The sequence below is a fragment of the Oryx dammah genome, unplaced genomic scaffold, assembly GCF_014754425.2.
Source record: "Oryx dammah isolate SB20612 unplaced genomic scaffold, SCBI_Odam_1.1 HiC_scaffold_29, whole genome shotgun sequence".
Taxonomy (NCBI): Eukaryota; Metazoa; Chordata; class Mammalia; order Artiodactyla; family Bovidae; genus Oryx; species Oryx dammah.
The window spans coordinates 57,124,986-57,139,449 of NW_024070213.1; positions in this window are offsets into that span (position 1 = coordinate 57,124,986).

A 14,464-nucleotide genomic window follows, 5' to 3' on the forward strand; every position below is an offset into this window, starting at 1 on the left:
TTGCCTAAAGGAAAATGTTTGGTTTCTAGACTTAAGGAGAAAGTAGACTATGTGTTCTTATATAAACAAGTCTTTAAATATAAACCTTTAATATTCCACTTTCTGGAAACTCATTCCCACTCAATTATCTACCCTCTTTGAGCTTCAAGTATATATTCTTTTTTTCTTCTGGGTTTATTGAGATATAATGGACATACAGCACTGTATAAGGGTCAAGTGTGCAGCATGATATGATTTAGATCACCTTAAGTTTAGTGAACATCTATTGTCTCCTATAATAGATACGAAATTAATTTTTTTTTCTTGTGATGAGAATTCATGATTTACTCTAACTTTCATATATAACATAGAGCAGTGTCAATTATATAGAGTCTGTTGTACATCACTTCCCTAGTGAAGTGAAAGTGAAGTCACTCAGTCGTGTCCCACTCTTTGCGACCCCATGGACTGTAGCCCACCAGGCTCCTCCATCCATGGGATTCTCCAGGCAAGAATACTGGAGTGGGTTGCCATTTCCTTCTCCAGGGGATCTTCCCAACCCAGAGATCGCACCCAGGTCTCCCTCATTGCAGGCAGACGCTTTAACCTCAGAGCCACTAGGGAAGCCTATGTAAGTAAGTACTACTTCCCTAGTACTTACTTGTAACTGGAAGTTTGTACTTTTTTGTCTTCATCCAATTTCACTCCCCCGACCCTGGCCTCTGGTAACCACAAATCTGACTCCTTTTTCTGTGGAGTTTGTTTTTGTTTGTTTTTGAAGTATAACTCACCTATAACACTATGTAAGTTTCTGCTACACAGCACAGTGATTTGGCATTTCTATACGTTTAAAAATGATCACCACCATAAGTCTAATCACAGTATGTCACCATTCAGAGATATTATGTTGTTATTGACTACATTCCCCACACAAACATTTCATACCTGTGAGTCATCTATTTTGCAACTGGAAGTCTGAACTGCTTAATCTCCCTCACCTATTTCTTTCCTCCTCTACCCTGTTCTCCTTTAGCAACCACCTGTTTGGTTTCTGCACCTATAATTCTGTTTTTGTTTTGTTAATACACTTGTTTTGTTTTTTATTCATTTATCTATTTATTTTTGGCCACACCACGTGGCTTATGGGATCTTGGTTCCCTGACCAGGGATCTAACCCAGGGCCCTCAGCAGTGGAAGCATGGAGTCCTAACCACTGGACTGCCAGGGAATTACCCTTGTTTTGCTTTTTGGATTCCACATATACGTTAAAGTATACAGTCTCTGTCTTTCTCTGCCTTGTTTCAGTTAGTGTAACACCTCCTAGGTTCATCCACATTGTGGGAAATGGCAAGATTTCACTCTGATGGCTAATATCACATTATCTTTATCCGTTTCTCTATTGATAGACATTCAGGAGACTTCCATTTCTTGGCTATAGCAAATCATGATGAAATGAATCTAGAGGGGAATATATCCTTTCTAATTAGTGTTTTTGCTTTCTTCAGATAAATACCCAGGAGTGGAATTGCTGGATCATATGGTGGTTCTATTTTCAGTTTTTTGAGGACTCTTCACACTGTTTTCCACAGCGGCTGCACCAATTTATGTTCCCACCAACAGCGCACAAAGGGTTCCCTTTTCTCTGCATCTTCATCAACACTTGTTATTTGTTGTCTTTTTGATAACAGCCATTTTAACACCTGTGAGGTGATACCTCATTGTGGTTCTGATTTGCATTTCCATGATGATTAATGATGGTGAGCATCTTTTCATGTGCCTGCTGGCCATCTGTATGCCTTCTTTGGAAAACTGTATATTCAGATCCTCTGGCCATTTTTTAATTGGGTTAGATTCTTCTTGGAATATTCTAAACAGGCTACTCCTTCCTCAGCTACAACCTCCTCTGCAAATATTATGGCTAGAAGTTTTCTCCCAACCTACAATTTACTTTCCAGAACTGGAAACAGTTCTGTCACTGTTCTGTATGTAAACTGAGAACTCAGCATTGTCTCTCCTATCTTTGTTAATCCAACATGAAACTTGAAATCCGCTTAATTATTACCAAGTTTCTTGTAATGATTCCAGCAGAGGCCATCAGCTGACATATCTTTAATTATTTTTGAGAAATCATACATGTGTTATAGTCTTTCTGAATCTTTGTATATTAGATAATGGGTTGGTTTTTTTTTTTTTTTGGTTGCTTTCACACATTAAGAACTTGGATGAATACTTTGTTCAAAACTTTTTCCCTCATAATTGTTTTTCGGGGCTTTAAAAAATTTATTTATCTATTTTGGCAGTGCTGGGTCCTCATTGCTACACACAGGCTTTCTCTAGTTGTGGTGTGTGGGCTTCTCACTGTGGTGACTTCTCTTATTGAGAAGTTTGGACTCTAGAGCACAGATTCAGTAGTTGCAGCACACAGGTTTAGTTGCCCCTCGTGACGTGGGATCTTAATTCCCTGACCAAGGATCGAATACATTCCCTGCATTGGCAGGCAGATTCTTAACCACTGGACCACCAGGGATATCCCCCTCATAATGTTATTATCTAGTGCTTTATATTATAGAGGTTACTCTGCCACTGGTATTTAATATGGTAGAGATGAAGTCTGAATTCTGCTTGATTTCTGTTCCTCTGCAAAAACTTTGTGAATTCGAGATTTCATAGCAATGTTTTTGTCTATAAAGTTGAACTGTTTTTGCCAGGACATGCCTGAAAGCAAGTCTTACCCTGTTTATTTTCTGTGGGAATTACTGAGTACTATCAAATGCTGACTCAGTCATTCTTCCATTTGGGAACGTTTTCTTCTTTATATCTTTTATTATTACTTTGATACCATTTGTGCTGACTTTATCTTCAGAAACTCCCTACACTCATGGTTTCATTATCTCATCTTTGCATTCCATATGGACCAACTTCACTATTACCATGTTCATCTCATTACTTTTGCATTCTAAAGAAGCCTCTCAACTTCATCTTCATGGTAACTGACATAGTGTTTTCTGTCTCAATAATGTCCTTTCTTCCTTCCAAAGAAGATTTCAGAAATATGTTTTAGTTTCCTTTAACAGGTCATTTCTCAAAGTATGCATTCCATATGTCTTCTCAAGATAACAGTCCCTTTTTTAGAAGTTGCAGAAACTGTCCAAAGGTTCCATGTTGATTTTATTTGTTTGTTTGGTCACCCTTTACAGAAGAGTTTTATCCAGTTCCTCTCTTCAGATGGATAAGTTGCAAATATTGCTCTTAATCCCCTACTTTCTTCTCACCCCCAAATAAATACACCCTAGATTACAAGCATCCCCTGTCAGCTAGATGCCAGTAGAATTCCCCTCTCAGACTAAAGCAGGGGGAAAAAAAGGTGATTATTTATACATACAACAGTCATATCCTTATGACAGAAGATTGTATTTCATTGTCCACAAAAGCCATGAAAATATCTGCTCTCCTACATGCTCTTCTGTAATGCACCCTTACCTCTCCTCCATCAAGAGGTGGTATCTAACACCATCCCCTGAATGTGGGCTGGCCTCAGTGATTCACATACTATCAGAGCACAACAACACTGACTGCTTCGTGATTTCTGAAAGCAGATCATGTAATAACAGGCCACGTTTCTTCCATCTCCTTGATCCCCAAATTCTCCCACTTAGAACCCAGCTGCTGTGCTGAGAGAAGTCCAAGCCACACAGGCCATATGTAGGTGCTGCGACTGACATTTCCAGTTCATCGCAGCCTTCAAGTTATCCTCACCCAGGTGCCAGATGTATGAGTGAAAAAACTTCTAGATGATTCCAGCCCCAAGCCATCTGGAGGTCCCATACATTGTGGAGATGAGACCAACCATCCAAGTTACTGACTCACTGAATCCATGAGCATCATTCAACGGTTGTTGCTTTCAGCACTTATGTTACAGAGTGGTTTGTTACACAACAATAACTAAAGCTTCCAACTAAATTTCTTATATGACTCAGCCGTTTACCCACTATAATTTTGACAGGCTAAGAAGGAACGAATTCTGGCTCCTGCTGTTTAGGGTACTATGACTAGGTTTATTTATTTATGGATATATTTCATTTGAATTTGGGAAAGAGTTGAAAGAAGGCTAACAGTTCCTGCTTTAATGTCACTTCTTACCTCCATTTCTTTCTGTGGCTGACTTCACATCCCAGATAGAGCATTCCCTTGTCTGTCTGCTCCAAATGTCAGTCTTTTGCACAACTGAGGAGAAGGCAGAAAGGGCATGCCTGCCTCATGAAGGAATTTCCATGTGTGACTCTGAGGAGTATTCACATGGCTTTCTCACTAGTAGAGACCTCAGGGGGTACACAGTGGCATCAGGGGCGTCTCTTCCTGCCTTTGCCCTCTTCGGCCCTGCTCACATGTTTAGAAGTTCCATAATGCAGCCTCCTCTGCAGTTGTCTCATTCCCACCTCAGCTTCTCTGTGTCACTGAAAACAGCCCCCCAAAACTGACAAACTATGGCTTTAAAGTTGGGATAGAGAGTTTTCTTAAGGCAAGAAATCTCTACATAGTGAGAGAATTATTTCCATTATTTAAAAGTTTTAAGGCCCCTGACTGAATAGGGTGTTTCCCCCATGAGCACATAAATTTTGTCATTTTAGATCACCTGCAGAGTAAACACAGCTTAGCATTCTGTCTTGGACACGGGAGCAGTCCAAACACAAAATGCCAAAGGGGTGTCACAGGACGATATAATTCACTCTCAATAAACCATTATGTCTCTACTATTCATAAATATATTATGCTTTCTGTGAACCTTTATTATTTTCAATCCAGACCCTATCTTGGGAACGACTTGTTTCAAAAGTTTATGACTCACTGTGTAAACTAATGTTTTTTTTCTTCTATTTGTCCTAAATTTCTCTTCTTTCAGGCTTCAAAGCGTTCTCCCCGCCCATTCTTGTGCTTTGGAATTTGGTGAACTCAAACATTTTGATGCCCTTCATGGCTTTGTCGACTTTGATCATCTCCCCATGCAGCCTTCATCTCTGTGGGCTGAAAGTCTTAATCTTCTTAGTTTGACCTCATGTTTCAGCCCACATATTCCCTTAATTCTTTCGTCTGCCCTTCACTGGCCCTTCTAAGAATCATATTTCTTTGTTAAGGGGTACTAACCACAGACACTATTTCAAGAGCAGGTGTTCCCAGCCTTATCTTTAACTCTCTCTAGTGGACTATTCAATCAAGCAGGCTTATATGTTTCCAGGAGGTGGGGGCAAACAGGAAGGTAGAAATATTTCAAAGCCAATATCAGAGCACAGTTTGGAAATATTTTGTCGCCAGAATGATGCAAAGGGAAATTACTCCCTGGGCTCCTTTGGTATCTATTCAAACTTGAATGGCCTGATTTCCAAAGCATGTGGGAGCTACAGCAGTAAGCACTGTAGGAAAAACAAAGAGCCTATTTTTATACAGAATGTTCTGGGGTGTGTGTAGGGGGGAGACACAAAACCAGAAAAACAACTCCACATTTTGTACATGGGGAAAAATTAAAAATAGGATGGCAGCTTCGTTTTGATATTTTGGTTCTTGGAAGCTGTTGTTTTTGTAGAAATGGAGAAAAAATAAACAAATGGAACAGAAGGTGTTATACACAGGAGGAATATAAACACAGACTCATAGTATGTTAGTGCTGTGAAGAGAACTCCAAGGTTCCAACACAACAGGGGCTTCCAGAAACCAGGCTTTGGATCAGAGATGGGCTGCCGCTGTGAGATCCACAGAGAGGGGCTTGTTACAAAAGCCCATGGGGACCATATTCCTAAAAATACTGATTCAACAAATCAAGGGTAAGGTCTGGGGAGTCTGTATTTCTTTTAATTCCTTAGAATGATTTGATAATCAGGTACATTTGTGAAACACTAATCTAAGGCCAGTGGTTTCCTGCCTTTAATCCTTTGCATTTTCATAGCATTTTGTTCTGGCAGAACTCTTCTCTTATTGAAATCCTACCTGGAACCTAAACACATGAAGCCTTTGAAAGCAGCTGCCCTGATGGGACTGGGGTGGCCAGGCTGGGACCTCCTTTACAATCGCACCCATTTGCTCTTTAAGTGACCCTTCAGTATCGCCAGAGAGTTCAAAAGGTGACTCAGACACAGCTTGAAGGCAACTGCTCTGGTCTCGCTTCTTGATCACATGGATGGGGGGCTAGAGCCCAGGGAGGTGGTGCCCACCGAGTTCACAGAGTAAACTAGAAGGCGGGTCAACGGGAACAAAATCCCAGATTGTGTGCATAGCCCTTCCCTGGCATCCAACAGCAGCCACCAAGGGCACTGGCTGGGCACAAGGTCCACCGTCAGCTCCCTTCTCAGCACCAGACCAGGGCTTCCTGGTGGCTCCAGGTTGCTCTCCCTTCAGAAGGTTGGGCCAGCCCCTCACCCCACGGCTGTCCTCAAGGAGCCCAAGGGGGATGCATACACTCATCCTCCAAAGGAAGACTACCTCAGTGACAATTCCAGGCCTTTCCCTAGGCTTCCCGTTTTCATTAGAATTGCAAACAAGGGCAATGTCAAAGAATGTTCAAATTACCATGCAACTGCACTCATTTCACATGCTAACAAGTTAATGCTCAAAATCCTTCAAGGTGGGCTTCAACAGTATATGAACCGAGAACTTCCAGACATACAAGCTGGGTTTAGAAAAGGCAGAGGAACCAAAGATCAAATTGCCAACATCTGTTGGATCATAGAAAAAACAAGGAAATTCCAGAAAAACATATACTTCTGCATCATGGACTACGCTAAAGCCTTTGACTGTGTAGATCACAACAAACTGTGGAAAATTCTGAAAGAGATGGGAATACCAGACCACCTTGCCTGACTCCTGGAAAACCTGTATGCAAGTCAAGAAGCAACAGAACCCACATGGAACAAGACTGGTTCAAAACTGGGAAAAGAGTATATCAAGGCTGTCACCCTGCTTACTTAACTTCTATGCAGAGTGCATGATGCAAAATGCCAGGACGGATGAATCACAAGCTGGAATCAAGCCAGGAGAAATATCAACAGCCTCAGATACGCAGACGACACCCATAGCAGGTGCATGCATGCCAAGTCGCTTCAGTCATGTCCAACCCTTTGCAGGCTCCTCTGTCCAGGGAATTCTCAGCCTTAAGAATACTTGAGTGAGCTGCCATGCCCTCCTCCAGAGAATCTTCCCATTGGTTCCAGGGATGGAACCAACGTCCCTTATGTCTCCTGCAATGGCAGGCAGATTCTTTACCTCTAGCACCACCTGGGAAGACCACCCATAGCCGGAGCTCCTGCTAAACCAGGAAGAGAGCAAAGCCACACCCTGAATCCCTGCTATGTTGTACCTTCTGTAAGCTACCCACTTCCCTTTGATCAACTACCATCAGTTCTCTTTTTTAACAGAATATTTGCACATCCAATGAATATGTATGATACAGATACAAGTTATGAATGAAGCACAGTAAAACAAATTCCCCTAAAACTGCCACCCAACTTAAGAAACAGAACATTTCCAAAAGAAGTTTCCATGTGCTTCCTCCCCAAAGCCATCCTGGGGCTTCCACCCCTCTATCACTGCCACTACCATCCTGAGTTTGGGTTCTTCAGCCTTCTCTTGTGTTTATGTAGAAATGTATCAAAAATGCCTATGTCACTAAATATTCTATTATTTGGATTTGCTCTGAACTTTAAAAGGGGGCATCATACTGTTGTGATTCTTTTGTCTCACCTTTCACTTTCATATTTCTGACATGCGGCCATGTCATACACAAAACTGCTTCCTCACTCACGGCTGTCAGGTACCCCACGTAATGGGATTATACACACATGCCACACTCATTGCTAAACAAATTGCTGAGTGCTTACTATGGACCAGGCACCATTCCAGGTGCTGGAGATGCAGCTGTGAACACACAGACACACTCTCTCCTTCACAGTGCTTAAATTCCAGGGGGAAGCATGCACTGCACAACTTATCCTATCTTCTGTCGAGACGCATTGGTTTGCTTCGTTTTGTTCCAGGTTTTTCTGCTACTACTAACAGTGGTGCTGTGGACACGCTGAAGCCCTTTGTGCTCCTGCACTGGAGTCTCTGCAGGGCACTGGATCAAAATGCTGAGGGCATATGAGAGCTACCTGGGGAGTTCTGAAAACCATCAGTGTTCAGACCCTGCCCCCAGAGGCTCTGTTTCTGAATGTCTTGGAAGGGACCTGAGAACTGAGGTTTTTTTACAGACTCCCACGTGATTTTACTGGGTAATCTGCTCTAAGACATAGGAGTCCTTCCACTGATTAAATTCATGTCACTATTCCCTCTGAATCCACCAAGTTTCTTTAAGAAACTACCAGTTCAAATAACACATCTCCTGTTCAGCCTTCTGTGACCCCCTCCTCCACACCATCCCTGACCCCCATCATGCATTCATACACTCAGAATCATTCCATTCCTTTTCTGTGTGCACACTGCCTTCTTGTTCATGTCCCCATGTGATGTAGGATTGCAAATGTATACTAACGCCTTGGTCTCACCCATAGTCTGTGAGCCTTATGATGGATAGACAGGCTGTCTCATTTGTCATTCCAACACAGTGCCTGGCACAGGGTAAATGTTGGCTAAAAGAATAAATAAATAAGAGATGTCTAATGTTTTATTACAAGTTATACTGAAAAATTACTTAGGAAATGGAAATGTAACAAAGCAAACACAACTGTGCAGACTGGGAGGAGAGAAAGGAACATCTATCTTCAATCTTTTGAGAAGGAAACCCAGGTGACTGTAACATATCACAGCTACTAATAACAGATCAAGAGCTTTGAATTCTCAAAATGCAATTCGCAACCTGGCCACACAGGCAAAAATTAGCTGGGGAGCATATACAGTTCCCAGGTTCACTGGAGACAAGTGACTTAAGAAAATTCAAGACAACCTGTTGTAGTAAAAAATATATACATGTGGATTTGGAAATTGGACAAACTTGCTTAGCCTCCTGACATAGCATACTCGGTCTCTAAGTTGTGTCCAATTCTTTGTGGCCCATCAACTGTAGCCCACAGTCTCCTCTGTCCATGGGATGTCCCAGGTAAGAATTCTGGAGTGAGTTGCCATTTCCATCTCCAGGGAATCTTCCTGAAACCCACATCTCCTGTGTTGGCAGGTGGATTCTTTACCACTGAGCCACCAGGGAAGCCTCCCTGACATGGCACATATATTATGTGCACAAATAAATAACTGTCCTTTTTGAGGAGGTCTATGAAATGGGAATATTTATTATTCCTAGCTCACAGGCATAGCATAATAACTGCAATCACTTTGTCAGTGATAGCTTCTGTTCGCTGTGTTTGCCTTATGCCAGGCACTGTGCTGGGCACCCTGGAGATGTCCTTTCACAGTGTCTCAGGTGGAAAGTCTCCTCTCCACAGTAGACAAGTTAATGGACATCCCTGAGCTCCCTTGACTGGCTGTCCAGGATTTGAGATCTATCTGATTCCAGACTTTTGTGTTAGCAGTTCAAGATGAGGTCAAGTCCCTTAACCTTTCCAAGCCTGGGTTGCCTCGGCTGTAAAAAGGCATACACTAATAGTAATTACCACATTCATTGCTACACATATTCAATGAGGCAATTCACATATTCTCAAAAAACATACAAAGGACTCAAATGATGCTCATAGATCTTGCGTCTATCAACACCACTGCCTTCCTTTTGTGTTCATTTTTCCAGTTCTCTGCCTCACGGAGGACATCACCATCTGCTCAGTTCTTCAGGCCAGAGCATGTAAATAAGTCTTGATGAGGCTCTTGCCCTCAACTTCCATGTCCATTCACCAAGGCCATCACGTCTCTACCTCTTCCCATATCATTGCCACGCCACTACCTTGGGTGAAGGCCACTGCCCCTGCCCGTTTTCACCTGTTACCTCAACAGACTCCCTACTGATCATCCTGCCTGCTTCCCATAAGCAACCTCCATCTTCCAGTCAGAGTGACGTTCAAAGATGAAATCTTCTCCCCAAATGCTCCTGTTCAAACTCCTGATGAAGTTTGTCATTCAAGGTGAGACTGTCCTCCACACCACAAGGGGGCACCTCATCATAAATTTATCCAACCCAGAATACTTACCCACATATTTTCACATATTTTAAAAATTTTATTTTTTTGAAGGACAGTTGATTTACAGTAAATAAATAATTTTTTAAAAATGGTAAAGTCTAAACTCCTCAGTACACAAGGACAAGAGCCAGCCAGATTTGATCTGACTTCTGTCTCCAGTCCCACCTATTACTATTTTGGCAGACTTAAACTACCCCCTTCCATAAAAGAGTCATTCTATTGACTAATAACAATTTCTAATACTATTCTCACTGTGCCAAGTGCTCTATCCACATTACCTCTTTTCATTCTGAAAGCCCAGGCTATGACCTTTCAAGACCTTAAAGACAAATGTCTTCATATGTGCAAAAAGTTAACAGGACTTACAAGAGAATCCCAGTTCTACCCCCACATCTGCCAGGTTCAGCAAAGAAAACAATCTCCAACTATGTACATATTTACCCTTCTCAAACTTATAGGCCTAGAACCAAATGTTTATTAGTATTACCAAAGACTCAACACTACCTGATAGAAGTTGCTAAGTCACTCAGTTTTGTCCAACTTTTTGCAACTCCATGGGCTGCAGCATGCCAGGCTTCACTGTCCTTCACCATCTCCTGGAGCTTGCTCAAACTCATGTTGATTGAGTCAGTGATGCCATCAAACCATCTTATCCTCTGTCATCCTCTTTTCTTGCTGCCTTCAATCTTTCCCAGCATTCAGGTCTTTTCCAGTGAGTTGGCTCTTCACATCAGGTGGCCAAAGTATTGGAGCTTCACCTTCAGCATCGGTCTTTCTGATGAATATTCAGGGTTGATTCCTTTTAGGATTGACTGGTTTGATATCCTTGCTGTCCAAGGGACTCTCAAAAGAGTCTTCTCCAGTACCAAAGTTTGAAGGCATCAATTCTTTGGCACTAAGCCTTTTTTATTGTCTAGGTCTCACATCCATACATGATTATTGGAAAAACCATAAATTTGACTATACAGACCTTTGTTGGCAAAGTAATGTCTCCACTTTTTAATACAGTTGTCTAGGTTTGTCACAGCTTTTCTTCCAAGGAATAAGCATCTTTTAATTACATGGCTGCAGGAGCAGCAGCCGAGAGGAGATACCCGACGTCCAAGGTCAGGAGCAGCAGCTGCACTTTGCTGGAGCAGCCATGAAGAGATACCCCATGTCTAGGGTAAGAAAAACCCCACTAAGATGGTAGGTGCTGAGAGAGGGCATCAGAGAGCAGACAGACTGAAACCACAATCACAGACAACTAGCCAATCTGATCACATGGACCACAGCACTGTCTAACTCAATGAAACTAAGCCATGCTGTGTAGGGCCACCCAAGATGGATGGGTCATGATGGAGAGTTCTGACAAAATGTGGTCCACTGGACAAGGGAATGGCAAACCACTTCAGTATTCTTGCCTTGAGAACCCCATGAACAGAATGAAAAGGCAAAAAGATAGGACACTGAAAGATGAAATTCCCAGGTCAGTAGGTGCCCAACATACTACTGGAGACCAATGGAGAAATAACTCCAGAAAGAATGAAGGGATGGAGCCAAAGCAAAAAAAGCACCCAGTTGTGGATGTGACTGCTGATAGAAGCAAGGTCCAATGCTATAAAGAGCAATATTGCATAGGAACCTGGAATGTTAGGTCCATGAATCAGGGCAAATTGGAAGTGGTCAAACAGGAGATGGCAAAAGTGAACATTGACATTCTAGGAATCAGCGAACTAAAATGGACTGGAATGGGTAAATTTAACTCAGATGACCATTATATCTACTACTGTGGGCAGGAATCCCTTAGAAGAAATGGAGTAGCCATCATAGTCAACAAAAGAGTCCGAAATGCAGTACTTGGATGCAATCTCAAAAACGACAGAATGATCTCTGTTCATTTCCAAGGCAAATCATTCAATATCACGGTAATCAAAGTCTATACCCCGACCAGTAACACCAAAGAAGCTGAAGTGGAACAGTTCTATGAAGACCTACAAAACCTTTTAGAACTAACACTCCAAAAAGATGTCCTTTTCCTTATAGGGGACTGCAATGCAAAAGTAGGAAGTCAAGAAACACCTGGAGTAACAGGCAAATTTGGCCTTGGAGTATAGAATGAAGCAGGGCAAAGGCTAATAGAGTTTTGCCAAAAGAACGCATTGGTCACAGCAAACAGCCTCTTCCAACAACACAAGAGAAGACTCTACACATGGACATCACTAGATGACCAACACCAAAATCAGACTGATTATATTCTTTGCAGCCAATGATGGAGAAGCCTTATACAGTCAGCAAGAACAAGACCAGGAGCTGACTGTGGCTTGGATCATGAAATCCTTATTGCCAAATTCAGACTTAAATTGAAGAAAGTGGGGAAAACCACTAGACCATTCAGGTATGACCTAAATCAAATCCCTTATGATTATACAGTAGAAGTGAGAAATAGATGTAAGGGACTAGATCTGATAGATGGAGTGTCTGATGAACTATGGACAGAGGTTCATGACATTGTACAGGAGACAGGGATCAAGACCATCCCCATGGAAAAGAAATGCAAAAAAGCAATGTGGCTGTGTGAGGAGGCCTCACAAATAGCTGTGAAAAGAAGAAAAGTGAATATCAAAGGAGAAAAGGAAAGACATACCCATTTGAATTCAGAGTTCCAAAGAATAGCAAGGAGATAAAAAAAAAAAAAGCGTCCCTCAGTGACCAGTGCAAAGAAATAGAGAAAAACAATAGAATGGGAAAGACTAGAGATCTCTTCAAGAAAGTTAGAGATACCAAGGGAACATTTCATGCAAAGATGGGCTTGATAAAGGACAGAAATGGTATGGACCTAACGGAAGCAGAAGATATTAAGAAGAGGTGGCAAGAATACACAGAGGAACTGTACAAAAGGGATTTTCACAACCCAGATGATCACAATGGTGTGATCACTCACCTAGAACCAGATATCACGGAATGTGAAGTCAAGTGGGCCTTAGGAAGCATTACTACAAACAAAGCTAGTGGAGGTGATGGAATTCCAGTGGAGCTATTTGAAATCCTAAAAGATGATGCTGCGAAAGTGCTGCACTTAATATGCCAGCAAATTTGGAAAACTCAGAAGTGGCCACAGGACTGGAAAGGGTCAGTTTTCATTCCAGTCCCTAAGAAAGGCAATGCAAAGAATGTTCAAACCACCGCACAATTTTTTTGCACTCATCTTACATGCTAGTAAAGTAATGCTCAAAATTCTCCAAGCCAGGCTTCAGCAATACGTGAACCATGAACTTCCAGATGTTCAAGCTGGTTTTAGAAAGGCAGAGGAACCAGAGATCAAATTGCCAACATCCACTGGATCATGGAAAAAGCAAGAGAGTTCCAGAAAAACATCTATTTCTGCTTTATTGACTATGCCAAAGCCTTTGACTGTGTGGATCACAATAAAGTGTGGAAAATTCTGAAAGAGATGGGAATACCAGACCACCTGACCTGCCTCTTGAGAAATTTGTATGCAACTCAGGAAGCAACAGTTAGAACTGGACATGGAACAACATGTTCCATGTGTTCCATGTGTGTACTGGTGTGCCAGAGTCATACATGACTGAGCAACTGAATTGAACTGAACTGAGGCACCATTCGCAGAGATTTAGGAGCCCAAGAAAATAGTCTGTCACAGTTTCCACTGTTTCCCCATCTATTTGACATGAAGTGATGGGACTGGATGCCATGATCTTAATTTGTTGAATGTTGAGTTTTACGCCAGCTTTTTCACTCACCTCTTTCACCTTCATCAAATGGCTCTTTAATTCCTCTCTATTTTCTGCCATTAGGGTGGTGTCAATTGTATATCTGAGGTTACTGATATTTCTCCCTGCAATCTTGATTCTAGCTTGTGCTTCATCCAGCCCAGCATTTCACATGATGTACTCTTGAGAAACCTGTATGCAGGTCAGGAACCAACAGTTAGAACTGGACATGGAACAACAGACTAGTTCCAAATAGGAAAAGGAGTACATCAAGGCTGTATATTATCACCGTGCTTATTTAACTTATATGCAGAGTACATCATGAGAAACACTGGGCTGGAGGAAGCACAAGCTGGCATCAAGATTGCTGGGAGAAATATCAATAACCTCAGATATGTAGGTGACACCACCCTTATGGCAGAAAGTGAAGAAGAACTAAAGAGCCCCTTGATGAAAGTGAAAGAGGAGAGTGAAAAAGTTGGCTTAAAGCTCAACATTCAGAAAACTAAGATCATGGCATCTGGTCCCATCACTTCATGGCAAATAGATGGGGAACAGTGGAAACCGTGGCTGACTTTATTTTTCTGGGCTTCAAAATCACTGCAGATGGTGACTGCAGCCATGAAATTAAAAGATCCTTACTCCTTGGAAGGAAAGTTATGACCA